The 24935-nt window shown below is 42.5% G+C and overlaps 1 protein-coding gene and 2 long non-coding RNA genes across 13 annotated transcripts in view; 1 reads left to right on the top strand and 2 right to left on the bottom strand.

Annotated features, from left to right (window-relative positions):
- Positions 1–2001: 2001 nt before the first annotated feature.
- LOC106998138 (uncharacterized) lies at positions 2002–23197 on the bottom strand. Its single transcript, XR_013416220.1, has 6 exons — positions 22842–23197; positions 19424–19610; positions 13175–13325; positions 9729–9772; positions 9055–9192; positions 2002–2396 (listed from the first exon to the last, which is right to left on the bottom strand). It is a non-coding gene; the product is annotated as an uncharacterized LOC106998138 (long non-coding RNA).
- LOC144340283 (uncharacterized) lies at positions 7742–8815 on the bottom strand. The gene is made up of 2 exons (XR_013416222.1): positions 8676–8815; positions 7742–7919 (listed from the first exon to the last, which is right to left on the bottom strand). It is a non-coding gene; the product is annotated as an uncharacterized LOC144340283 (long non-coding RNA).
- Positions 22801–24935, top strand: part of BCLAF1 (BCL2 associated transcription factor 1) — a 31436-nt gene continuing 29301 nt past the window's right edge. For all 11 annotated transcript variants that reach the window (XR_001444478.3, XR_013416219.1, XR_001444477.3 and 8 more), the window contains exon 1: positions 22801–22934. The gene's annotated coding sequence lies outside the window, so the exon portion shown is untranslated. The remainder of the gene's footprint in view (positions 22935–24935) is intronic.

The following is a 24935-nucleotide window of genomic DNA, read 5'->3' as shown; positions in this document are numbered from 1 at the left end:
GACATTTTTATGAGGTTAAGGAAACTGGCTATATTTTTGATTTAGTAAAAGTTTGTATTATGAATTTATGTTGCATTTTATCAGCATAAACCTTGAGATCATCACAAATCTTTTTTCTTAATCTGCTATTATGGTGAATTATATCCATAGTTTTTCTGATATTAAGCTAACATATAGATGCCTGAGATAAACCCAACTGGGCAAGGGTATTACCTTCCCTGTGTGTTGTTGAATTTAATTTGCTTTTTTTTTTTTTTTTTTAAGGATTCTTGAATCTATATTTATGTGTAAAATGAGCCTATAGCTTACTACTCTGATAATGTCTTTTCCTGGTTTGGTAACAAAGTCATGCTAATCTTAAAAAAGGGTTGGGATGTGTTCCCCTTTATAGGACAACAATAAATATGTATTTGTATATTACATATATGTTACCTCCAGTGTTCATGTTGACAATATTGTTATCAATTTGATTCTTGTCCCACTGTATGTGATATGCTCTTCTAGAGAGTAAAGGAGGAAGAGCCCCTTCTCTAAGTGCCATCTGTCAGTCGTGGGGTTTTGGCCTGAAGTGTGGGGAGGTGACTATTCCAGTCATTCTCCACCTGTTGTCCTCAGCTACCCCCCTACTTCAGAGTTTGTGCAGTCGACTGATTTACTCCTGAGGACACCTGCACCAGCAGTCGGAGTCACTGCAGGTGACGACTCTTTTTCTTGGGCAGTGGCCCAAGAAAAAGGAGGAGGAAAAGTGGCTGTTCTCTTGGGTTCTTCTCTCTTTCCCTTCCCTATTTTTTCTCCGTGTATTTATTTATCTTCTCCTCTCTTTCTTTCTCTCTTTCCCTGAAAAGTAAATGCCTTTTGGATGGTAACAATCTTTTCCCGACTGTGGTCTATCAGGAAGCATGCCACGTCTTCGAATCCCTTCAGGTTCTCTAAATTTAGCAATGCAAGGAGAATCCCCACCCAAGAGCAAGGGCAGGAGGCAAGTTTCCTGACAGGCAGTCAGCTTTGTTTCACCATCTCCTCCTGGGTATCTCTGTTGAATCACCAATGCCACTTCCCTGTAGACTTTAGGGAGGCTTGACTCACCTACAGATACTGCACAAGTCCTTTAAACTTCTATTGTTGTTATTAATTCCTTTTGTGTTTAGTCACTTTATTGGCTACTCCTACAATTTATAATAATAGTAATGATAATAGTGGTTGTGGAGGTAATAGTACTAGTTATAGTGGTAGTATTATCCCTATATTATTATTATTATTATTTTGAGACAGGGTCTCACTCTGTTGCCCAGGCTGGAGTACAGTGGTGCAATCTCAGCTCACTGCAACCTCCGCCTCCTGGGTTCAAGCGATTTTCATGCCTCAGCCTCCCGAGTAGCTGGGATTACAGGTACCCGCCACCATGCCTGGCTAATTTCTGTATTTTTAGTAGAGACAGGGTTTCACCACGTTGGCCAGGCTGGTCTCAAATGCCCACCTCAGGCTCCCAAAGTGCTGGGATTACAGGTGTGAGCCACTGGGCCGGGCCAGTATTACCACCTATATTATATTGAGGGGTTACTCTGTGCCAGACACTATATTAAGTGCTTTACATGGATTGTTTAATTCTTATGTATGTATGAATTTAGAACTTTTTGATTTTAGTTAGGTAATATATTGCATATACTATATAGTATGGAACTCAATCAGCAGGGTCTAGGTAACAACTTGTAATCAAGTAAATGTGTATATTTTCAGTGAAATGTGTGACTACACTAAATTACATAGAGACTACAAGTAGCCTCAAATCATTTCAGATAAGGTCTGTGACCAAATGAATCTAGGTACGGTTGGATTTTGGCACAAAAAGCCTTAGAAAGAAACCTGCAGTTTCTAGAGAATTTTCTGTTTTGGATCCACAAGTAAGGAACTGTAGACCTACAGCATAATTATTTCACAGATGATACAATTAAGACGACAAAAGAGCAGTAAAGATCAGGAAGTAGCAGTAATCAATCAAGGTTTTTCCTTTCCATGTGTGTAACCAGTTGTTCAGCACTATTTATTCAAAAAGACTTTCTTTTCCCCATTTAATTGTCTTGGTGACTGCGTCATCTCCAGGCTGTTTATTCTGTTCATTGATCTGTCTGTCCTCACACCATAGTGAAATCCGAAATCAGGTGTACAGTGAAATCCGAAATCAGGTGTACAGTGAAATCCGAAATCAGGTGTACAGTGAAATCCGAAATCAGGTATACAGTGAAATCTGAAATCAGGTGGCAGCAGTATGTTTTTCTTTTTGTTTTGGCTCTTCTAGATTCACTGCATTTTCATATAAGTGTTCAAATCAACTTGACAATTTCCACGAGAAATGTATTAGCTGCTTTTGGATGATATGATGGTGTGCCTGGAAAACCCTAGAAAATGATAAAATTAATTCAAACAATTGAACAGAATAGTAGAATATAACAACAGTATGTGGAGATCAGTAACTTTCACATGCACAGGAAGTAACCATCTAGAGACAGAATGACGGAGAAAATCCTCATTATAATAGCAAGAAACAAGATAAAATATTAGGGATACATTTAATAAGAAATGTGCAAATCTATATGAGGAAAACTTTAAAACTCTGCTAAAAGAGACAAAATTAACTTTGACAAAAGAAAGGACATCTCATATTTTGATAGGATGGCTTACCATCATAAAGATGTCAGTTTTCCCTAAATTTGTAAACTTAGTCTCCACCCCCGCTTCAAATTCTAACTTTTTTTCATGAAGCTAGACAAGTTGATACTTAACTTCATATGAAAAAATAAACATGTAATAACAGAGAACACTAGCCGGGCGCTGTGGCTCATGCCTGTAATCCCAGCATTTTGGGAGGCTGAGGCGGGCAGATTGCCTCAGGTCAGGAGTTTGATACCCGTCTGGCCAACATGGTGAAACCCCATCTCTACTAAAAATACAAAAAAATTAGCCGGGCATGGTGGTGTGCACCTGTAATCCCAGCTACTCGGGAGGCTGAGGCAGGGGAACTGCTTGAACCAGGGAAGCGGAGGTTGCAGTGAGCCAAGATCATGTCACTGCACTCCAGCCTGGGCGACAAAGCAAGACTCCATCTCAAAAAAACAAAAAACCCCCCAAAAACAAAAACAAAAACAGAGAACACTAAAAGTCTATGAGAAGGGATGAGCCCACTAGCCCTCCCAGACTGAAAACACACTATAAAACCTTTATAATTAAACCTATATGGTACAGGCATGTGAATATGCAGGGACACCAGTGGAGTAAAATAGATAATCTAGAAAAAGACCCAAGCTCATATGAAACTTTAGTACTGTAAATGATAAAGGTACCATTTCAAGTCACTGGGACCAAGAAAGAATTTTAATAAATGATGTTAAAACAACTGGTTAGGCCGGGTGCAACGGCTCACACCTGTAATCCCAGCACTTTGGGAGGCCGAGGTGGGTGGATCACCTGAGGTGGGGAGTTTGAGACCAGCCTGACCAACATGGAGAAACCCGTGTCTCTATTAAAAATACAAAAAATTAGCTGGGTGTGGTGGTACACGCCTGTAACGCCAGCTACTCAGGAGGCTGAGGCAGGAGAACCTCTCTTGAATCCAGGAGGCGGAGGTTGCAGAGAGCTGAGATTGCGCCACTGCACTCCAGCCTGGGCAACAAGAGCAAAACTCTGTCTCAAAACAAACAAACAAACAAACTACCGGTTAACCATTTGGAAAAAGATAAAATTAGATTTATATTTCACATGTATAAGAACAAACTCCAAATGGATCAGAGATCTAAATGTAAAAAATGAGAAGATTTTTCATGTCATGGGTGTCATCTTTATCTTTGGTGTTGGGAAAGACTTTCTCACTGTGACTGAAAGTCCAGATGCAGTGAAAGAAAAACAGACAAATTTGATTACATAAAAATAAAAACCAGGTGCCATGACTCAGGCCTGTGATCTCAGCACTTTGGAAAGCTGAGGCAGGAGAATCACTTCGGCTACCCTGTACTCCAGCATGGGTGACAGAGTGAGAACCTTTTAGAAAGAAGAAAAACAGAAAGAAAAGAAAAAAGAAAAAGAAAGAAAAAAAAGAAAGAGGAAAGAAAGAAGAAAGAAAAGCAAGCAAGAAAGAAGGAAGAAATAGAGAAAGAAAGAAGAGAGAGAAAGAATGAAAAGAAAGAAAGAGAAAGAGGAAGGGAGGGAGGGAGGGAGGGAGAGAGAAAGAGAAGAAAAAAGGAAAAGGTTGGGTGCAGTGGCTCACACCTGTAATCCCAACACTTTGGGAGGCCAAGGTGGGCAGATCACTTGAGCCTAGGAGTTCAAGAGCAGCCTGGGCAGTATGGTGAAACCTCGTCTCTACAAGAAATAAAAAATAACAAAAGAAGCCATTTGCATGGCAAAAATTGCATAAGCAAAGTCGGGCTGATAAACTGGGAGGAAATATTTGCAATATATGTCATAAAGGTCCAATATGCCTAATATATTAAAAACTTTTCTAAAAGTGAGAGAAAAAGACACAAATAAAAAATATAAAGAGACAATTCATTAAAGGAAAGATATAACAACAGGCTGGGAGTGGTAGGCTCATGTCTGTAATTCCAACACTTTGGGTTGGCAAGGTGGGCAGATTGCTTGAGCCCAGGAGTTCAAGACCAGCTTGGGCAACATGGTGAAATTCCATCTCTACAAAAAATACAAAAATTAGCCAGGCATCATGGTGCATGCCTGTAGTCCCAGCTACTCGGTGGGGGTGCTGAGGTAGGATTGCTTGAGACCAGGAGATCCAAAAAAAAGAAAGATATAACAACAGTCCTTAAACATGTCACTTCTGTTTCTTTTCCTCCTTCTTCTCCTCTTCCTCTTCCACCTCCTTTTCATCTTCCTTTTTATTTATGGTCAGGAATGTCCAACTTACCTGGTACTCTGCCATTTTGGTCCTGTGCCTTGCCTGGAGTGGTGAGAAGCTATATCCCACTTCACCATAGATTTTGACGTAGAAAAGATAATCTGCCATTTCATAATGACTGTTTTAGCAAGAATTTCACTAGGGGCAAAAGTGGCCTCTGCAGAACCTCTATTATATTAAATTTTAGCAACATTTAAAGTATTCTACATATTAGGTGGAGAGCTGTGGGCTTACTGCAAAAAAGTATAGAAACAGTTCTAGATTTGAAATTCTCTAGGAAGGCAATGATCTGGAATCTTCTACATCAACATTTTTCCATATTGTCTATAAAAATGGTCAGTCTTAAAAAGTATGCTCTCTCTCTCTGTCCTTTTAAGAGACAGGGTCTTGCTCTGTTGCCCAGGCTAGAGTGCAGTGGTACAATCATAGCTCACAGTAACCTTCAACTCTTGGGCTTAAGCAATTCTCCCACCTCAGCATCCCAAGTAGCTAGGACTACAGGTGTGTGCCACCTAATTTGTAAAACGTTTTGTAGAGATGGGGTGTTGCTATGTTGCCCAGGGTTGTCTTGAACGCCTGGCCTCAGTGATCCTCCCACCTCAGCCTCCCAAAGCACTGGGATTACAGGCATGAGCCACCGTGCCCAGCTGGTATGCACTCTTAAAAAATTATTTATCAGGTATTTTGAATATCTACCTACATAGTTTTAACATCAAAAACTAATGTGAAGCCTGCCTACTTATGCTGCCGGCCCACGTGTCCACCATAATAGTAGAAAACAAATGGCTGCAATACACTCTTTTCAGAATATGCCAAGTTTTTGGAGCTCCCAGCATTTTCCACCTAGGAAGAATTCAAGCCCTAAGATATATGGAATAATAAAACAGACTTCATTTTGAACGAAAAGTTTAGTCCCAAAGAAGTAAAGAAAAAACTGCAGACTATGGGTCAATGTGTGTTTGTAAGGGTACCTGTGTATGAAGTCCTGCATCTGTGTATGTGAATTGTAAGAAGTGGGCTGACTTACCAGACTTGATTTCAAAGCAGGGAGTGGGGACAGAGGAGACTTGCAGATCTTTACTGTGGCTAGTGCCACAGGCCACTGTTGGTTTTTTTTTTTTTTTTTTTTTTTTTTGAGACTGAGTCTCGCTCTGTCACCCAGGCTGGAGTGCAGTGGCACGACCTCAGCTCACTGCAAGCTCCGACCCCCAGGTTCACGCCATTCTCCTGCCTCAGACTCCCGGCTACAGGCGCCTGCCACCACGCCCAGCTTTTTTTCGTATTTTTTTTAGTAGAGACGGGGTTTCACAGTGTTAGCCACGATGATCTCCATGTCCTGACCTCGTGATCTGCCCGCCTCGGCCTCCCAAAGTGCTGGGATTACAGGTGTGAGCCACCGCGCCTGGCCAAGCCACTGCATTTTAAAAATATGTTGGCTGTCAGTGGCTGAGGATAAGGAAAATGGTAAAGTCACTCGGAGATGGGCGACAAATGAGCACCTAGTATGAAGTAGTGAGAAACTGTCAACTGAAGGTGCCAAGGAGAAGGCGGGGTCATTGTTGAAAAAAGGCAAAGAGGCATCTTAAAAATCAAATATTTCTTTAAATATAACTGGGATAAGCAAAATTTCCCATCATTTTGGGAAAGTGAATGATAAATGTGGTTTTGAACTAAAGAAAAAGCAAAATAGACAAGAGGTAGATATTCTACTTTATTCTGATAAAAATTGGGGCATTTACTGGTGGGTAACAGTAGTTCACATAACTAAGCCCTTGCATTGATCAAACAGCCCTAAAAATGGAGGGCCTGTGGTGACTTCCAAGCCCAAAGGTTACAGTTGAGTGTAAGGGAGGTCCAGCATATTCTTTCTGCAAAATGTCAGACAGCAAATATTTCAGGCTTTTGCAGGCCATCTGTTCTCCATTACAATTATTCAATTCTGCTGTTGTATGACAAAAGTAGACATGTATTGTACCTAAATGAATGAGCCTGGCTGTGCTCCAATAAAACTTTATTTACAAAAACAGGCTGCAGGCTAAATTTGGCTCATGGGCTATAGTTTGCCCACCTCTGGTTTAAGGCAACATTTAGCCTAGACTAAACCTTACGTGTGAATATTACTTTTTTTGGCGTTTTCTCTTTTTTTGAGATGGATTCTCGCTCTGTCGCCCAGGCAGGAGTGCAGTGGCGTGATCTCGGCTCACTGCAGCCTCTGCCTCCTGGATTCAAGCAATTCTCCTGCCTTAGCCTCCTGGGTAGCTAGGATTATAGACACGCACCACCATGCACTGCTAATTTTTATTTTTTTCCTTTTTGAGATGGAGTCTTGCTCTGTTGCCCAGGATGGAGTACAGTGGCATGGTCTTGGCTTACTACAACCTCTGCCTCCCAGGTTCAAGCAATTCTCTTGCTTCAGCCTCCCAAGTAGCTGGAATTACAGGCATGCACCACCATACCCGGCTAATTTTTGTATTTTTAGTAGAGACGGGGTTTCACCATGTTGGCCAGGCTGGTCTGGAACTCCCGGACTCAGGTGATCTGCCCTCCTCGGCCTCTCAAAGTGCTGGGATTACAGGTATAAGTCACTGTGCCTGGGCTTTTTTTGGAATTTTCAATATCCTTCACTTCATTCTAGTCCTAAAAATATCTTATATCACACGCATTATAACAACCAGGCCATGCCTCCTTTCCAGAGTGCCCAGTCTACCTTGGGTTGTCACTAGATTTCAGAGCACATTACTTTCTGGGTAGTGGGAGCGGTTGAGCCCTTAAACAACAGAACTATTGAGTACTCAGTTGGCAAGGGCATTAAGGCAGTGCTCCATTTATTCCACTTACTTCACAGAGAACAAAGAGGCATTACTGTTGACAATGGTCAGTCAGACGCAACTGTGTGCGGGCCGTTTGGTTTAGCTGGCTGTTGAATTTTCAACTTGAAGTGTGAGAGGGAGTGAGAAAGTCCTGCCTGGTCAGAAAGCGGAGCTGTCTTTCCAGGATGGAGTGCCACTTCACCTGTCTTCCCAGAACAAACTATAATGACATTCTAAGCAGTGGATTTTTACTGTAAAATCATTCCTAAAGCTGCATCTATTAGATGAACTGGGATTTGCGACTTTTAACCGCATGGGCAGGCAACAACTTCTCACCTGCTCTTCAAGTCACATGCCTCAGGTCTTTGAGGATTTCTGGTTTGCTTTATTCTCAATCTCCTCCCACTGGCCACCTAATCTCTTGCCCATAACCCCTTAACTCCTTTTCAAACTTTGCTATTTTTCAAACTCAGTGTGTGTGGCCCACACGCTGCCTCTGCCCCTCCTTACTGGAGAACTTGGTGGTATAGATATTTGCTTATGGCACTACCTCTAAACCTTGGTGGATGCTGGGAATGACTTTCCCCTTTCCATGCTTCACCAGCTCCAAAGGAAAGAGGGGAGGGCTGTGGTTCCATGCAGATGTTGGGAGGGGAGAGGAGGAAGAGGATGGTAGGTGCTCAGATTTCAGCTCAATTCTTTCCATCAGTGGAATCCTCAAGGCCTCCTCGCCTCATGTTGCATAGGGACACACAACTGCCATTGCAAATAGTGTTTCCGCTTTTCAGATTCATCATATTCCTCCTGTTAAAACGACTATGATCCTGTCAAATGACAGCCCTAGCCTATTGTGTGAAGGAATATTTGACTATTCTGCTTATTTACAATATAAGGGCCATTTAATCAACCAGGAAATGGGTCTACTGCAGTGGTTCTTAAACTTGAATGTACATTACAGTCACCTGGAGGGTTTGTTAGACCATGGAATGCTGGGCCTCATCCCAGAATGTCTGATTCAGTAGTTCTATGGTGGAGTCTGAGAACTTGCATTGCTAACAAATCCCCAGATGACGCTGTTGCTGCAGGTCCAAGGACTATTTCCTCTATCAGAATTACTGGGATGAATGGGAATACCCTTCCTCTCCTGGAAGAAGGAAGAAGGACTATCTCAGTTCAGCCCACATGGTAGTAAGTCACATTGAAAATGCTGTACAACTCATCAGTATGTTAAAACAACAGGCTTGAGTACCACAGTTAAAAACCGTTTAGTGAAGGGAGGATATACATTATCATATATATACACATACATATACATATATCACAGAGGCAAAATACAATCACCTGGGCAGAATGCCAGCATTAGTATCTTTCCTGAGAGGCAATCAGAACTTTTCGAAGACCACCTCTTGAAAATCAAATATTTCCTTAAATAGAACTGGGTTACTCATTTGCTTATTCCCTTAAGCATATTGCTTATTCCTGAAATATGCAATGACAAAGAGTGATGTTTCAATGAAATACAGATTATACCAGTTACTTGATGTGACCCTGGGTTTCAATGAGATAATTTTCTATTATTTATCTGTCATAAGTGTGTAATACTTCATTTCTTCAAATACCTCATTTATTCTTCAATAAGTATTTGTTGACTGAAGAATGAATATTCAACATTATGAAAAAGAATATAATCTTGTATAACACTGTCAACTAAGCAGGAAGAATGACATAGTCCCAGGAACCCCAAGTTGCTGAGGGATGAATAACAAAGTAATAGGTGCTCGGAAGGAAGGGTGCAGTGGGGAGAGGTGTTTCTTTGCCAGGGAGCTTCTGGCAGGGCCACTGCTGTGCCAGAATGTATAGCTAAAGGCTCAAAGAGGGCCGAGCTCCAGCCTGCACTCTGCTCACCTGCTCTTCAAGCCACATGCCTAAGCGTGGGGATGCCTCAGCCTGAGGAAAGGGTAAGTTTGTCTCATCTTCCCAAAGACATCTGATAAGCTATTGGCAGCTCAGCTTACCTGTGTCTTGATTTTTCCCCAGGAGTCATCAGTCATGAGTCAGCCTGTAAACATTGGAGGGAGCAGAGGATAACTAGTTTTTTCACATGACACTGCATTTATGGAACAACATCATGGATTTTCAAGTCTTTCTTGTCATTCCCCATTAGCAGAGGCCTAAGATCTTTTCTGAAAACTTTCTGTGAACATTGGGGGACAGCTTTACTTTGTGGATTCAGGGTCCTGGGAAGGCATAACAAATTATCCCCATAGGAATCCTACCCTATTTAACAATTGAAGCCTGACTTTCCAGTTTATCGTTTTAGTCCAATGATGTTGAAATTAAAAAACTGTGAATGATTTTGCTGTTAGCACACTGCTTTTAGCACTCTGTTTATGTATGTCACAGAACTTAGTAGAGATCACTGTACGGATTTACTTTGCTGAGCCACTTCCCTCAGTATAAGATCTCTGGAAACATGCTGACTGTCAGTTCAGGTTGATAGAATGAATTGCCATAGGCTGGGTGGCTTACAAACAAAAGAAACATTTCTCACTGTTCTGGAGGCTGGAAAGTGGACATCCAGTGCCACCATGGTCCAGTTCTGGTCAGGGTCTTCTTCTGGGTTGCAGGCTGCCAACTTCTCCTTATATCCTCAAGTGGCAGAAAGTTCAAGGAAAGGGTAGGTTTGCCTCATCGTCTCAAAGACATCTGATGAGCTACTGGCAGCCCAACTTATCTGTGTCTTAATTTTTCTCCAGGAGTCATTAGTCATCAAGATAACTGATGTTTTCGCACAACACTGAATTTATGAAACCACCATTTATGTGGTTTCATAAATGCAGTGTTCTCTAGGGGGACAGAACGAATAGGATATATATATACACACACATACACATATATATGTATGTATACATATATATGTGTATATATATTTATACATATATATATGTGTATGTGTATATATATGTGTGTATATATATATGAAGAGGAGTTTATTAAGGAGAATTGACTCACAGGATCACAAGAGGAAGTCCCACAATAGGTCATCTACAAGCTGAGGAACAAGGAAGCCGGTCTGAGTCCCAAAACCTCAAAAGCAGGGAAGCTGACAGTACAGCCTTCAGTCTGTGGCTGAAAGCCCAAGAGCCCCTGGAAAACCACTGGTGTAAGTCCAAGAGTCCAAAAGCTGAAGAACTTGTAGTATGATGTTTGAGGGCAGGAAGCATCCAGCACAGGAGAAAGATGAAGGCCCAAAGACTCAGCAAGTCATCTCCTTCCACCTTCTGCCTGCTTTTTCTAGCCCAGTTGGCAGCTGCTTAGATGGTGTCCACGCAGTTTGAGGGTGGGTCTGCCTCTCCTAGTCCACTGACTCAAATGTTAATATCCCTTGGCAACACCCTTACAGACACACCCAGGAACAATACTTTACATCCTTTAATCCAATGAAGTTGACATTCATTAACCATCACAGGGCATTTTCAATAATTCTACCAAAAGCTAGCTAGTTATCTGGGCTTTTCTTATAAGGGCACTAATACATTTAAGAGTTCCCCACCCTTATGTCCTAATTACTACCCAGAGGCCCTACCTCCAAATACCATCACATTGAGATTAGGGTCTCAACATAGGAATTTTGGGGGCAACACATTCAGTCCATTGCAGGGGTCTTGTCATATTTTTGGCAGTCTCATTTTCCCCAGTTCTTAGTGCAGTCCCTGTTACACAGTAGACCCTCAGCAAATGTTTACTGAATAAATAAACAGCAAGGATCCTATCCCATTCTTTGTTCCATGACTTCAGGAAAATTAAGACTTTATGTTCATAGTCTTACAACATTTATTTATTCTTAAGGAAGACTGAAGAATAATTTGATTTCTGATCTAGATTCTAAATCCAAATCAGTTCTTCACATCTTCAGGTCTACAAATATTATTTGGAATAAAAGTTCACAAAATTTTTTATGTCATCAGCATATGTTTCTTTAATTTGATTCCTTGTGTTTATTTTTCAAAAAACCCTAAGATTCTATTCTGGCAGATATTATTTTTGTTGCTTTATTAACATTTTTGGCATTTGCTCTGGTACTATCAAAATAGGTCCTTGCACCATATAGAGCAAATGCCAGTTTACCTAGGAACTCCATTTGCCAGTCTCTATTGCATCAAGATGTGTCCATGTTTATTGCAATAAATGTGATTAGAAAAGTCTGCTATTCCTAGGTCAAGGATATTAAAAAGAGGTATGCCTCCTCCCTGTTCTGTCCTCCTTTCGCCAGCTAGTACAAGGCAACAACGAGGCCACAGGAAGGGTTAATCTTTTCTTGTTTTTTTTTTTTTTTTGGGGTGGAGTCTCACTCTGTCTCCAGCCCAGGCTGGAGTGCACTGTTGCAATCTTGGCTCACTGCAACCTCTGCCTCCTGGATTCAAGCGATTCTTCTGCCTCAGCCTCCCAAGTAGCTGGGACTACAGGCACATGCCACCATGCCCAACTAACTTTTGTATTTTTAGTAGAGATGGGGTTTCACCATATTGGCCAGGCGGATCTCAAACTCCTGACCTCATGATCTGCCCACCTTGGCCTCCCAAAGTGCTGGATTATGTATGTGAGCCACCGCACCTGGCCAGGAAGGGTTAATCTTATTTGTACCATGCACGGATTGTTTGGCACACTGAAGAATGCTCTGCATCCCTTCTCAGACTAACATTTTATTTATTATTTTTTAAATTTTAATTTTTATTGTTTTAGAGACAGAGTCTCACTATGTTTCTCAGGCTGGTCTCAAACTCCTGGTCTCAAGTAATCCTCCTGCCTCAGCCTCCTGCATGGTTGTGATTAGAGGCACAAGCCTGGCAAAATAATGTTTTAAAATGCATAAAATAAAATAATAGAATTATAAAGGAAATAAATTATATTGAATACAATTCTAAAAACATTTATAAAGTTAGTGATATGGGCTGGGTGCAGTGGCTCATGCCTGTAATCCCAGCACATTGGGAGTCCGAGGTGGGTGATCACCTGAGGTCAGAAGTTTGGGACCAGCTTGGCCAACATGGCGAAACCCTGTCCCTACTAAAAATACAAAAAACATTAGCTGGGCATGGTGGCGCGTGTCTGTAATCCCAGCTACTCAGGAGGCTGAGGCAGGGAGAATCACTTGAACCTGGGAGGCAAAGGCTGCAGTGAGCCGAGACTGACTGCACCATTGCACTCCAGTCTGGGCAACGAGAGCTAAACTCCGTCTCAAAAAAAAAAAAAAAGTTAATGATATGATATATGTATATACTAGCTCTCTATTGATATATAAGAAATTATCTCAAACCTCAGTAGCTTAAAACATTTATTCTCTCACATTCCTGGGGGTCAGGAATCTGGGACCAGCTTAGCTGGGTGGTTGCAGCTCAGGGTATCTCACAAGGCTACAATCAAGATGCCAACTAAGTAGGCAGTCATCTGGAGGCATTACCTGGGGAAAGATCCACTTCCAAGCTCACTCAAATGGCTCTTGGCAAGCTTCAGTTCTTTGTCATATTGACCTCTCCACAGACTCATGGCACCTCTCTCCCCAAACTCTCGTTATCTCAGGACATGGCAGTTCACTTCCCCTGCAGCAAGTGCTCCAAGAGAGGGTACAGAATCTAGATTCAGTACACTTAATCTCAGAAATAACATCCCATCATTTCTGCCATATTCTGTTACTGGAAGGGGATTACACAAGGGTATGAATGCCAGGAAACCAGGATCACTGGGAGCTAACGTAAAGGTTTCTTACAATAACATGCTTTTTAAAAAATATATTAAAGTAGAGGATCTAGAGGCGGGTATACAACTGCTATAATCTTGAAAGCATTCCAAGTAGAAATGATTCTTTGAAAGATCTGCAAAACAGTATTTTTTTTTTTTTTTCTGCAATGGAGTCTTGCTGTGGCTCTGTTGCCTAGGCTGGAGTGCAGTGGCGCCATCTCAGCTCACTGCAACCTCTACCTCCCGAGTTCAAGCAGTTCTTCTGCCTCAGCCTCCCAAGTAGCTGGGACTATAGGCCTGCGCCACCACACCCGGCTAATTTTTGTATTTTTAGTAGAGACAGGGTTTCACCATATTGGCCAGGCTGGTCTCGAACTCCTCACCTCGTGATCTGCCTGCTTTGGCCTCCCAAAGTGCTGGGATTACAGGCGTGAGCCACCATGCCTGGCCTAACAGTAATGATTTTTAAAAAATCGGTGATTTTTATTTGTTTCAAAGTCGTAAGTACTGGTAATACTTCTGTGGTTTTGCCTACATTCATAATTAGGGGAAATGATAAATTTTAGTTTGAAGCTAACAAGGATGTACTTGTTGCCCAGGCTGGAGTGCAGTGGTGCGATCTCGGTTCACTGCAACCTCCGCCTCCTGGGTTCAAATAATTCTCCTGCCTCAGCCTCCCAAGTAGCTGGGATTACAGGTGCCTGTCACCATGCCCCGCTAATTTTTTTGTATTTTTAGTATAGACAGGGTTTCACCATGTTGGCCAGGCTGGTCTCGAATTCCTGACCTCAGTCGATCTGCCTGCCTTGTCCTCCCAAAGTGCTGGGATTACAGGCGTGAGACACCGTGCCTGGCCCCAACAGGGATGCAATTTTTCCCATACAAATATAGTGACATCTCTGGGAGGTTGGGAGAGGTTATGAGGGATACAAGACTACATACTGGGTACTGTGTACACTGGTTGGGTGATGGGTGCACTAAAATCTCAGAATTCACCACTGAAGAATTCATCCATGTAACCAAAAACCACCTAAAAAACTATTGAATTAAAAACAACAACAAATTGTAGTGACAGCTCTGAATTCTATCCATGGATTCTTTGGGAATTGGTAGACCCCTGAGTTCTACCCGTGGAGTCACAAGATGGCTTGGGGCCCTGAATCACTGCATGGAGAAAATACTTACCAACCTAATTCAATTATCTTGGACTGTTTGAGAGAAAGCTTCTATTGCATGTAAGCCATTATGTATTTTGGAGTCGTTATCACAGTCTAGTTTATACTATCTTTGCCAATATACATTTGCTAATTACTGTATTATTACTATTGTCTTTACTTTGTCCTTCAACATACACTTTTGAGTAAAATTTCAATTTCCCTTTGTGTTAAATTTCATATATGTATCTATTATTACAAAGCATCTCATACCACTAGCAAGTGATAAATTGAATTATGTATCAAAGACATATGGAGACTAAATTATATTTTTCCAGTGATTTTTACTTTTCTTCCAATTTTCAGTTTTATGCAGCAGATGGTTGTCACCTAGATCTCTACGAATAAATTATAAATGGCCAATAACAATAAATATTTGTATAGTTCCTGCTCCTGAGCAATTTTTAAGAATGTGAATGAATTTGTTTTCAAGCAGTAAGCATCTCATCATGGGGTCAATAGATCATCTCACATGCCATTAACAGAAATATCTCCCTGGAATATATAACGGAGAACGAATGTGTTTAGGAAAAGCTACTGGATGGGCTTGTGTGGGCAGAAATTAACCTCATTACAGTACAAAGTTAAGCTTAATAATGTAGATTAAAAAAATAATGGCACAAATACTAGAAACACAAAGTCAGGTCTGTGCTTTTATTATACTCTCTAAAATTGAACTTAAGAAATCAGCCAGTGGTGCTTTTAACTTAACTAGCCAGACCCTAATATGACAAATAGAATTTTGAAAAATAACTGTCTTGCAAAGGATTAAGCCATTTTTAGGCCTAACTATCACAGTTGGTTGGAATTCAGTATAAAGGTTCCTTTTAAATGGAAGCAAACAATTTTATATATGTTTTCCTCTTGTTGAACCAAGTACTCCCCTTAATTGCTCAACAGAAGATTCATGCAGCTAAAAGAGGGCTCTAGAGCACTCTAGGAAAAAAACCCCCCAAAATTCCACAAAAACAAATCTAAAAGATTCTCTCTGGAAGCAAATATTCTCCTAGCAGCAGTTTATAATTAGGCTTATCAAGATTGTGATTTAGTAATGGATATTTTATTATGTATATATGTATGTATGTATTTTTTAGAGGCAGGTTCTCTCTCTGTCACCCAGGTTGGAATACAGTGGCTCATACAGTTCAAACTTTGGGTGTAAGTAATCCTCCCAATTTGGCTTCCTAAAGTGATGGGATTACAGGCATGAGCCACCATACCCATCCTTATTCTTCTTATTAAATGAGAGCTTTTACACTTGATTTGGAAGAACCATACACACACACACACACACACACAAACTCTTGCTGGGCACAGTGGCCCATGCCTGTAATCCCAGCACTTTGGGAGGCCGAGGTGGGCAGATCACCTGAGGTCAGGAATTTTAGACCAGCCTGGCCAACATGGTAAAACCTCGACTCTACTTAAAATACAAAAATTAGCCAGGTGTGGTGGTGCATGCCTGTAATTCCTGCTACTTGGGAGGCAGACGCAGGAGAATCGCTTGAACCCGGGAGGTGGAGGTTGCAGTGAGCTGAGATCGTGCTACTGCACTTTAGCCTGGGCAACAGGGCAAGACGCCATCTGAAAAACAAAAACAAAAACAAAACCTCTCAGTTTTCAGGTCTTCATTATCTTACACAATTCAAATAAAATTCAATGGTCTACATTTTTAAAAGTTTTTTTGATATTAATATTATAAAAGTAATTTTTATTGTAGAAATTTTGGAAAATACAGAACAGCAAAGGAAGAAAATGGTTTAAAAATTGCCAATAATGTGGCCACTCAATACAAACGCAGATCAGTATCATTTTGAGGTTGATTCTTCTGTTTCTACATAGATAAACTCTTAAATGAGATTTTTAAAATGACTTATTTATTTATTTATTTTTAGAGACAGTCTCCCTATGTCACCCAGGCTGGAGTGCAACTTCAAGGTACCCTAAGCCAGAACCACCCAAATAATCACTCTCAGATTTCTGACCCACAGGAGCTGTGAGATAGTAAACATTAAGCTGGTAAATTCAGGGTCATTCATTGTAGATAACCAATACATTTGATTTCACTTACTTCCTACTTCATAGGAATTGAAACCAATACATTTGATAGTAAGTGAAACCAATACATTTGATTTCACTTACTTCCTACTTCAGTCTCATTTACTGGCTCGGCCTCCTCTTTTAACAAATCCCTAAATGTTGGGATTCTTTAGGGTTCAGTCCTGGGCTGTCTTCTCTTGTCTGCCTATATTGCTCATCCTAGGATTTTATTTTATCTTATTTTATTTTATTTTTTTTAGAAATGGTCTCGCTCTGTCACCCAGGCTGGAATACAGTGGTGCAATCATGGCTCACTGCAGTCTCAACATCCTGGGCTCAAGAAATCCTCCTGCCTCAGCCTTCCAAGTAGATGGGACTACAGGTGTGCACTACCACACCCAGCCAATTTTTTTTACTTTTAATAGAGATGGGGTCTCCCTATGTTGCCCAGGCTGGTCTTGAACTCCTAGGCTCAAGCCATCCTCCTGCCTTGGCCTCCCAAATTGTTGGGATTACAGGTGTGAGCCAATGCACCAAGACTCATCCAATAATTTAATATATAATCTTTTTGCTTTATCTCTTAGCTAGAACTCACCTCTGAACCATGGATGCACACATTTAACTTCATACCTTCCCTCTGTACTTAAAAGTTTCACACATGTATTAAGCCTAATATATTCAAAATTGAACCCCTGATTTCCTTCCCTTTTCCCAATCTATTCCATTCTTTCCTTCCCTATCATTCTCTCCAATCTTTCCAACTATTATAATGGTATTGGGAAGGGTGCTGTGGCTCAGGCCTGTAATCCCAGCACTTTGGGAGGCCGAGGAGGGAGGATCAAGAGGTCAAGACCATCCTGGCCAACATGGGGAAACCCCGTCTCTACTAAAAATACAAAAATTAGCCGGGCCTGGTGGTGTGCGCCTGTAGTCCCAGCTACCTGGGGGGCTGAGGCAGGAGAATCGCTTGAACCCGGGAGGTGGAGGTTGCAGTGAGCCAAGATTGTGCCACCGCACTCCAGCCTGGCGACAGTGGGAGACTGTCTCAAAAAAAAAAACAAAAAACAGAAAAAAAAAAAGCATCACTGATCATTAGAGAAATGCAAATAAAAACCACAATGAGATACCATCTCATATAGTCAGAATGGCTACTCTTAAAAAGTCAAAAAAATACGAGACCCTGGTGAGGTAGTGAAGAAAAAGAAATTCAATATACTGTTGGTGAGAGTGTAAATTAGTTCAGCCCTTGTGGAAGGCAGTGTGGCAATTCCTCAAAGATCTAAAAAAGAAATATTTGACCCAGGCAGGGCACGGTGGCTCACGCCTGTAATCCCAGCACTTTGGGAGACCAAGGCAGGTGGATCACAAGGTCAGGAGTTCAAGACCAATATGGCGAAACCCCATCTCTACTAAAAATACAAAAATTAGCCCGGTGTGGTGGCGCGCACCTATAGTCCCAGCTACTCAGGAAGCTGAGGCAGGAAAATCACTTGAACCTGGGAGGCAGAGATTGCAGTGAGCCGAGATCACGCCACTGCACTCCAGCCTGGGCGACAGAGTGAGACTCCGTCTCAAATAAAAAAAAAATGGAAAAAAAAAAAAAAGAAATATGTGACCCAACAATGCCATTACTGGGTATATACCCAAACGAATACAAATCATTCTATTATAAAGATAACATGCACACATACGTTCACTGCAGCACTATTCACAATAGCAAAGATATGGAATCAACCTAAATGTCCATCAATGATGAACTGGATAAAGAAAATGTGGTACATATACACCATAGACAACTATGCAGTCATAAAAAAATAATGAGATCATGTCCTTTACAGGGACAGGGATGGAAATGGAGGCCATTATCCTATGCAAACTAACATGGGAACAGTAAACCAAACACCACATGTTCTCACTTATAAGTGGGAGCTAAATGATGAGAACATATGGACACACTGAGGGGAAAAACACACACTAGGGCCTTTAGGAAGGTGAGGGTGGGAGGAAGAAGAGGATGGGTAAAAACAACTAATGGGTACTCAGCTTAATACCTTGGTGATGAAATAACCTTTACAACAACCCCCCAGGATGCGAGTTTACCTACATAACAAATCTGTACTTGTACCCCTGAACTTAAAAGTTAAATAAATAAATAAATAAATAAGGTCTCCTTCTTTGATTTTCTGTCACTTCCTGATTGATAGCAGACTTTGTGTCTGCTTACATGTGTTCTGTCTCCCTCACAGAGAGGAAGTCTACCTGGGAGCAGTGTCAGCGTTAGGCTTCATCACTGCTCCATTCTGAGCACCTGGCTTAGTACCTATAAATGACATATGCTTCAGGCAAATTTGCTGACTAAATAAACAAATTAATAAATGACAGGTGAAAACCCACTCATTTTTAAAATGCTAGTTCTTTCCCTCTTTCACCATTGGTACGTGCTCCCATGTAGATCTGATGTGAGAGTTACACCCTATCTCTGCTGGATTCTGAGTTACAGCAGAGAAGCAGCAATGATGTCTTATACTGCTTTGCAGGCTATAATGGCGGTCTCCAACCTTTTTGGCACCAGGGACCGGTTTTGTGGAAGACAATTTTTTCACAGACTGAGGGCGGTAGGATGGTTTTAGGATGATATAAGTGCATTACATTTATTGTGCACTTTATTTCTATTATTATTACATTGTGATATATAATGAAATAATTATACAACTCACCATAATGTAGAATGGAAATAGTTCAGATGTTCCACCTAAAAAGATAAACAAAACAAACCAAACAAAACCAGTCAGGTCTTGGAGCTTGCCTTTGTGCTAGACTTCCAACTCCATCCTCATTCCTATTTTCTTGTCTTTGTCCTTTTCACATATCCATTCTTCTCCATTTCTCTTTTTCCTTTTCTTTCTTGTGGGGAAAATAAAGAGATCAGCCTGTTACTGTGTCTATATAGAAAGAAGTAGACATAAGAGACTCCATTTTGTTCTGTATTTGAGATGCTGTTAATCTGTGACCCTACCCCCAACCTTGTCCTTGCCAGACACATGTGCTGTGGTAACTCAAGGTTTAATGGATTTTGGGCGTGCAGGGTGTGTCTTTGTTCCTAGAAAAGCTAGGTGTTGTCCAAGGTTTATCCCCATGTGATAGGATGAAACAATGTTGCTAAAAGGTTTATCTCAAGGCACAGGATTTTCCTTTAAACTTATTCATGTCACAGAGATCCTTGTTCGTTCTTATGTCTTACTGCTAATTTCCTCCCTAAAAACGATCCTATTGTCCTGCCACTCCCTTATCTTTAAGATGGTAAAGATAATTATCTATAAATACTAAGGGAACTCAGAGGCCGGTGCCCTGGGCCCCCACTTTTCTTTCTCTATACTTTGTCTCTGTGTCTTATTTCTTTTCTCAAGTCTCTCGTTCCACCTAACGAGAAACACCCACAGGTGTGGAGGGGCAGGCCACCCCTTCATTTCTTTTTTTTTTTTTGAGATACAGTCTTGATCCGTCGCCTAGGCAGGAGTGTAGTGGAGTGCACTCCTTGGCTCACTGCAACTGCCACCTGCTGGGTTCAAGCAATTCTCCTGCCTCAGCCTCCCAAGCAGCTGGGACTGCAAGTGCCCTCCACCAAGCCCGGCTACTTTTTGTATTTTCAGGAGAGACAGAGTTTCATCATGTTGGCTAGGCTGGTCTTGAACTCCAGACCTCAAGTGATCCGCCCGTATCGGCTTCCCAAAGTGCTGGAATTACAGGCGTGAGTCACAGCATCTGGTCCATTTCTCTTTTTCAATTATCTTAAAATCAAACCAAAACAAAAGCAACATCTCTCAAGAAAGAGTTTTATAATCATATTAACAATAACTTCTCCATGACCATAAATTAAAATTACCTTGCCTGGTGCGGTGATTCACGCCTGTAATCCCCACACTTTGGGAGGCTGAGGCGGGCGGATCACTTGAGGCTGGGACTTTAGGACCAGCCTAGCCAACATGGTACAACACTGTGTCTACTAAAAATACAAACATTAGCCGGGCTTGGTGGCAGGATCTTGTAACCCCAGCTACCTGGGAGGCTGAGGCAGGAGACTCGCTTGAACCCAGGGTGCAGAGGTTGCAGTGAGTGGAGATCGCGCCACTGCACTCCAGCCTGGGTGACAGAGCGAGACTCTGTCTTAAAAAAAAAAATTAAAATCAGCTTACTAATTTATCTCAGCATTCTATTTGTATCTTCTTAGCAGTTTTGGTCATTTGTTTACAACTATATTTCTTCTTGAGATAATGTTCTATTTTTCCCCAATGCCCATTTGTTAAATGTGCTCTTTTTTCTTTTCAGCGTTTGTATTTTAATAGGAAAAAACATTTATTACAAAGAATGAATCTGTAATGGTGGAATTTCAGGTTTTGAAAATAAGAATGTGCATAAAACATCTAAATTCAAGAACCTCCTACTTTGTAGATTGGGAAAGCATCACGTATCAAATGGATCTATTTCAAGAGAACTCTGGATAACTTCCATTTACTAAAGGCTTTGTTCCAAAGGATCTCCTTTGTTACTACCTCATGTTATGTAAATAAAATCATAATCAGTTATATTGCCTCAAATAGATGACTTCATTTTCAACACATGTGCAATAGAACTGCAGAGGGTGGTTCAAGATAATATCCTAGCCTGCAATTTGGTGTATTTTGAATAAATGAATAAAAGCTGTCAGCCCTGAGCGCCCCGACTCCCAATACATGCAGAATAGCAGAGGTGTATTGAGCCTTTATTTATTTTTTTAATATAGTTCATTCACTCAACAAACATTTACTGAGAATATCTCAGACCAGCTGACGCTTAGGGAAATAGAAAAGAACAAACGTTGAATATCGGGGGTGGGGTTTCCCCTGATACCTGCGAATGCTTGGGACATCAGGGCACAACAAAAAGGCCAAAGATTCCTGTGTCCACATCCTGAGGTGGTAATGGGGTGAGGGACAGATTGTACAATAAAAACCTAGGATTCACTCCATGAAAATGTTGTCGTTTTTCTAGTTGAGCTGGTAAATTGGACTGTGAAGAACGAATGCCCTAAGCACAGTGGTAAATTCACAACCAGGGCCCAATACTAGATTCGATTCATTCACTGACACGCTGGTTGCTAATTACAAGTCTGAAATCCATCAAGGTAGTTAACATCCCTAAACATCAAAGTAATAGCTGTTTTAGGCCCGGAGAAGTATAAATGGAAAATGTGCTAAGGCTGCTATTTAAATTCTATTCAAATCAAATGTGGCTTGCCTATTTTCAATCTGACTTATAATTTTGGCCAACCAAGCTACGTTGGGCTGTGTTCCTCGGCTGCCACAAATCATCCTCACACGCTGAACGCTCAACTGCTTCGTGCTCTTTATTTTTTTATGCCTATGCCAACGTTGCCGATGTGGTAAAGCTGTCACCACGCCGTCAGGAGGGCTGCCTCCTTTGGCGCGAGCAGCCTAAGAGGCTTCCGGCTGCTGCGGCGTGAGCTCCGATTTGATCAGACGCCACTCAGGAAAGGGATTTAGATAGTGGCCATTTTTCAACTAAGTGCGTCTGCCGCACTTAATAGCAAAGCAAAAGCCACGCTTTCTAATCTCCAGTTAGGCGTCCAAGAGGAAGAAAAGTGGCCCTTGCTGGCTGAGGGAGCAGCGTGTCTGCAATCACAGCCGCGTTTCGCGTCCCGGTCTTTTCCTCAATGTGGGATTGTCTTTTTGTTTTCTGCCTGGTCTAAGCTGGCCCCACAGAAAGAACAGACCAGACAAGCTTACTGAGGTAAAAAGTAGGGGCGGCGGCGAGGTCTAGAGGGTCTCCTCGGAACTAGGCAGAGACGCCAGCAAAAAGCGCCTTACGGCCAAGCTAACTCAGGCCTAGCAAAATACCCAACCCACTCTACCGCCTCTCCGGCCAAGGCCGTCGCTACGGACCAGAGGGCGGGGCCGCCACACCTTCGCGCGAGACCAGCCACGCGACTTCCCAGAAGGCCTCAGGCAACATCTTAATAGCAGCCAGGAAGCCGGACCAGAGCGGAAGGGTGGGCGGGGCTTGCCCGCATATTTAGCGGCACCCGAGGCCACGCCCCAGATCGGAAGTGACGGAGACGAGCTAGCGCGTCGAAGGTACCTCTATGGTTTTCCTCGCGTTCTTGAGTCGGGAAATGGCCGCTGTGTGGTTGCAACGGAGATAAATCCCCGGAACCGCGATTCGGCGTGTCAGGTAGGCCTCGCGCTGTATTCAAGTTACTCAAGAAGCAGTGAAGACCGAGGACAGGCCATATTTTTGACTTTTCTGTGGGTGGTGACGGGTTGGCGGCAAAAGGAGAACCAAGGAGACGTTGCGCCGTTATTTGTGCGTTTTTTCGTCAGCTTCCTTCAGGTTTTCGAGGCACTACGGGCCGAAAAGGCCGGGCGGGGGCGCTGAGCAGTGCTAACGGCGCGCGCGCTCGTGTTTGCGAACCTGGCTCGAGACCCAGAGCCCGCGCGGCCTCCGGTGCGCGTGCGCATATATTCCTCTTCCACCCTTCCCCCATTTCTTCAGCCTGTATCTCTGCGCGCGGCCGCCTGAGCCTTCCGCGCACGCGCGCTCGTTCCTTTCTTTCTACCCCGCCTACGGCGCCGACGGCCGCCGGAGGTGCAACTTGTGTCCGCCTCTCATTGGCTGGGACTGTCACCTTTCTTCCTGGCCTTTGGGGTTTTGAGAAAATAACTGACCCGCAGCAAAGTGCGTTGAGTAGGTCTGCCCCTTTTCTCGTGGTCTTTAAAACAACTCCCCAGCTTCAGACTACCCGTCAGTTGATGCCTCGTTTTTGTGATGCTACTAGGTTTTAGGGCTCTGTTCTGCCCCTCGCTGCTGACCCTGGTTCTCTGGAGTTAATTTCAGTACCTCCTGCAACCCGCTGTTTTGAAGCTAGCGCGCGCTGTTGACTTGTGGTGGTTGCCTAGTTACGTTTCCCTAGCGAGGGGATTGGGTCTTAGCTGGTGGTTCTGAGCCTGGCCCTGCCCCATCCGGCTGAAAGTGCGGTTCTTCAAGAGTACTAGCGAAGCCGAGTCTTCAGCAAGTGATTCAGCCCGTTTAGTCGTGTCAGAAAAGTTGCAGCCACAGTTGGTAGACAGCTGGTGTGAGAAATGGGTGGGAGTGGCGAATTGGACTTTGCCTTCATTTTAAATTCATGAGTTGGCTTTTAAGATTCGCTGTTAAAATTTATTTCTTCAGAATCAAGCTGAAGTACCAGCAGCTACTTCGCTACCTCAGACTTTTTGAAAAAGCATTTTAGAATTGGAAAAAAATTAAGACAAGTTGAAAGCAAGTGTGGCTAACACTGATGAAAAAGATGAACTATTTCAGACTTGTATCTCATTGCAACAGCGTCTTTCAAATTTTTTCGTATTACAAAGCAAAACAAAATGTATTGCTCCTCGTGTGAATTCTCATTTCAGTTCGACTCTAGTTGAAATGTTAGGATACTGTTTAGGCAGTAAATAACCTTTACGTAGGAAAAACTGCTACAAGGTTTGTGCATTTTTGATCATAACCAATTCAGGATAAATAATTTGATGGGAGGGAAAAAGTGACTCCTCGGCGGGAGTTGAGGCTGCGGGGAGCTATGCTCGTCCCCCTGCACTCCAGAGGGGGCAACAGAGCGAGACCTTGTTACTTAAAAAGGTAGCTCATGGTAAACAATCTTGGAGCGTCTTAGTGATATCATACTTTAACCACTACATTGTGGTGAACGCTGAAATATCTTCTTTAATTCAGGTAATTAAAATGGTGGCAAAGGAAACTGTTTAGCCAGAGCCCTTCTTGACTTTGAAGAACAGTGGTATTGTAAGACTTGGTGACAGACCTGTAGCCCACTGGTAGGCTCAGCTCAGGTCTGGTTTATTTATTTATTTATTTATTTTTGAGACGGAATGTCGCTCTGTCGCCCAGGCAGGAGTGCAGTGGCCCAATCTCGGCTCATTGCAACCTCCCGTCTCCGGGTCCAAGCGATTCTCCTGCCTCAGCCCCCCGCCCCCCTCCCCCCCAGCAGCTGGGACTGCAGGCGCCCGCCACCACACCCGGCTAATTTTTGTATTTTTGGTGCAGATGGGGTTTCACAATATTGGTGTCGAACTCCTGACCTCAGGTGATCCACTCGCCTGGCCCACCCAAAGTGCTGGGATTACAGGAGTGAGCCCCTGTCCCCGTCCTCGGTTGAATTTATTAAACTTTTGTGGG

This window comes from Macaca mulatta, chromosome 4, assembly GCF_049350105.2.
Source record: "Macaca mulatta isolate MMU2019108-1 chromosome 4, T2T-MMU8v2.0, whole genome shotgun sequence".
Lineage (NCBI taxonomy): Eukaryota > Metazoa > Chordata > Mammalia > Primates > Cercopithecidae > Macaca > Macaca mulatta.
This window is presented reverse-complemented; position numbering and strand designations above follow the sequence as displayed.